Source organism: Galeopterus variegatus, unplaced genomic scaffold (genome assembly GCF_000696425.1).
Source record: "Galeopterus variegatus unplaced genomic scaffold, G_variegatus-3.0.2 Scaffold25065, whole genome shotgun sequence".
NCBI lineage: Eukaryota > Metazoa > Chordata > Mammalia > Dermoptera > Cynocephalidae > Galeopterus > Galeopterus variegatus.
In genome coordinates, this window is record NW_007751176.1 from 5,979 (window position 1) to 9,504 (window position 3,526).

At 46.6% G+C, this 3,526-nt stretch overlaps 1 pseudogene; it reads left to right on the forward strand.

Moving 5' to 3' along the window:
- LOC103583633 overlaps positions 1–1,323 on the forward strand; it is a 3,133-nt pseudogene extending 1,810 nt beyond the window's left edge.
- Positions 1,324–3,526: the final 2,203 nt, after the last annotated feature.

Below are 3,526 nucleotides of genomic sequence, written 5' to 3' on the forward strand. Positions count from 1 at the left end.
GCCGGCCCTGTCATGTCTTTGATTCGCAAGAAGGTTCAGGAGTTTGAACACGTTAATGGGCGCTGGAGCATGCCTGAACTAGCTGAAGTAAAGGAAAACAAGAAGATGTACCAACCAGGGTCACCCTCCCCAAAGACTCCTACACCCTCCACTCCAGGGGACACACAACCCAATACTCCTGCACCTGCCCCACCTGCTGAAGATGGGATAAAAATGGAGGAAAATAGCCTTAAAGAAGAAGAGAGTGCAGAAGGAGAAAAGGAGGTTAAATCTTCAGCCCCTGAGGCTGCCATTGAGTGTACACAGCCCCCTGCCCCTGCCCCTGCCCCAGAGGATGAAAAGGTCCTTGTTGAACCCCCTGAGGGAGAGGAGAAAGTGGAAAAGGCAGAGGTGAAAGAAAGAACAGAGGAACCTATGGAGACAGAACCCAAAGGTGTTGCTGACGTGGAGAAGGTGGAGGAAAAGTCAGCAATAGATCTGACTCCTATTGTGGTGGAGGACAAAGAAGAGAAGAAAGAAGAAGAAGAGAAAAAAGAGGTGATGCTTCAGAATGGAGAGACCCCCAAGGAGCTAAATGATGAGAAACAGAAGAAAAATATTAAACAGCATTTCATGTTCAACATCGCAGATGGTGGTTTTACTGAGTTGCACTCCCTTCGGCAGAATGAGGAACATGCAGCCACAGTCACCAAGAAGACTTATGAGATCTGGCATCGACGGCATAACTACTGGCTGCTAGCTGGCATCATAAACCATGGCTATGCCTGGTGGCAAGACATGCAGAATGACCCACGCTATGCCATCCTAAATGAGCCTTTCAAGGGTGAAATGAACCATGGCAATTTCTTAGAGATCAAGAATAAGTTTCTAGCTCGAAGGTTCAAGCTCTTAGAACAAGCCCTGGTGATTGAGGAACAGCTGCATAGGGCGGCTTACCTGAACACATCAGAGGACCCTTCTCACCCTTCCATGGCCCTGAACACCCGCTTTGCTGAGGTGGAGTGTTTGGTGGAAAGTCATCAGCACCTGTCCAAGGAGTCGATGGCAGGAAACAAGCCAGCCAATGCAGTCCTGCACAAAGTTCTGAAACAGTTGGAAAAACTTTTGAGTGACATGAAAGCTGATGTGACTCGACTCCCAGCTACCATTGCCGGAATTCCTCCAGTTGCTGTGAGGTTACAGATGTCAGAGCGTAACATTCTCAGCCACCTGGCAAATAGGGCACACGAACCCGCTCCATGACAGGTAGCCCAGCAGCAGTGAAGATCCAGATTGATGATACCACCTCCACCGCTGAGCAGGGACCTTCCTCACTTTCTCTTGTCCCAGGTTCTCCCCTGGGGGCCTGAGAGAACCTCGCCTTCCTTCTGCCCATCTTCCATATTGTAAAGGAACAGCCCCATGCACTGGGAGAGGGAAGGGAGTGAGGGGCAGTGGTGCCCTTCCTGCTGGAGAGACATGCAGCAGTAGCTCCGGCGCCATCTGCATGGAGCTGGCGGGCTGGCCTTCTGGACCCTGGCTTGTCCCCACTGTAACGTCTGTTATGCATAAACTGTTGTGGGTGCCTGCCAGGCTTGAAGAAAATGATCTCCATTTCTTCCTCCTTTTGGTTTTATTTTGTTGGTTTATTTTGTGTTTTCTTTTCTCCTTTTATGGGGTATTCAGAGTGGGCCGGGCCCCTGGGCGAGACACAGCTACCTCTGTTGGCATCTTCTTAATACCAGGAACCCAGCGGCTCTAGCCACTGAGCAGCCAGAACGAAATAAAGTGGAAAAAACAAAAAGGAAAAGAACCAAAAGTATAAAAAAACCATAGCAAAATTTTTTGATGAAAATTGAAAATAAAAGTTTCCTTGTATTTTAAAAAAATTAAAAAAAAAAATCCCACGTGATCATGATGTACGATTTTATGTATGTGTTACTGTATTCTATTAGCTAGTATTTTATTGAGAATTTTTGCATCTATATTATCAAAGATAATGGCCTGTAGTTTTCTTTTTTTGTTGTATCTTTGTCTGGTTTTGGTATCAGGGTGATGTTTGCCTCATAGAATGGGTTTTGGAGAATGGCCTCTGTTTCAATTTTTTGGAATAGTTCGCAAAGGATTAGTATTAATTCTTTTTTAAAGGTTTGGTAGAATTCTGCAGTGAGCCATCTGGTCCTGGGCTTTTCTTTGTTGGGAGACTGCTGATTACAGCTTCAATCTCTTTGATTGTTATTGGTCTGCTCATGTTTCTATGTTTTCTTGATTCAGTCTTGGTAGTTTGTGTGTGTACAGAAATTTATCTGTTTTATCCAGATTTACAAACTTGTTGGAGTATTGTTGTTTGTAATTGTCTCTAATGATTCATTATATTTCTGAGGTATTGGTTGTAATATCTCCTTTTTCGTATCTAATTTTTGTTATTTGTGTCTTCTCTCTTCTTTTTTTAGTTAGTCTAGCTAATGTTTTGTCAATTTTATTTATCTTCTCAAAAAACCAACTTTTTGTTTCATTTATCTTTTGTATGGCTTTTTGGTTTCTATTTCATTTAGTTCTTCTCTGATCTTAATTATTTCTTTCTGTCTACTGACTTTGGGGTTGGATTGTTCTTGTTTTTCTAGTTGTTTAAGGTGAAGTGTCAGGATGTTTACTTGCCATCTTTCCATTCTTCTGAAGTAAGCATTTATTGCGATAAATTTCCCCCTTAATACTGCTTTTGCAGGCCGAGCTGCCCCCGTGCCCTGGCCGGGATTCTAAGATGGCGTCGGGTCTGAGTGGCTGCGCCAGGAGACAGCGCGATCCTGTGAGCCGTGCGCTGTGATACCAGAGTATCGATTGCATTTCCAAGAGCAGCAAAAGGCAAATAAATCTTTCAACAATGATCCTACACCGACAAACAAGCGACAGCAGGTTCGAGGCTTTGGGGCCGACACAGAAGAGGTCTCCTGAGAGCACCCAAGCCCGGCTGTGGGAACAAACGAGCGATCAGCCCAGTCATCAAAGGCAAGGAAAGCCNATAAGATTTAGGTGCCTGCCCAACAGACACCCGATCTCGCAAGACTGCTGTTAAAGTCTCGATTTGCCATAGCTCGTGTCTCCATATCCATCCTTTGGCATTGGACAGATGGCGTCGGGTCTGAGCGGCGGCGCCAGGAGACAGCGCGATCCTGTGAGCCGTGCGCTGTGATACCAGAGTATTGATTGCATTTCCAAGAGCAGCAAAAGGCAAATAAATCTTTCAACAACGATCCTACATCGACAAACAAGCGACAGCAGGTTCGAGGTTTTGGGGCCGACACAGAAGAGGTCTCTTGAGAGCGCCCAAGCCCGGCCACGGGAACGAACGAGCGATCAGCCCAGTCATCAAAGGCAAGGAAAGCCAGCAAAGGATCCCACAAAGGCAGAGTGAAGCGCGTCAGACTGCCACAGACCCGCGACCCCGTAAGTTACCCCCAGTCCAGCCTCACTTGCAGGGCGAAGCCCGACTGCTCCCCACCCGCCTGGCCCCCGCCCACCACACAAGGCTAAGCGCCCACATCAAAGC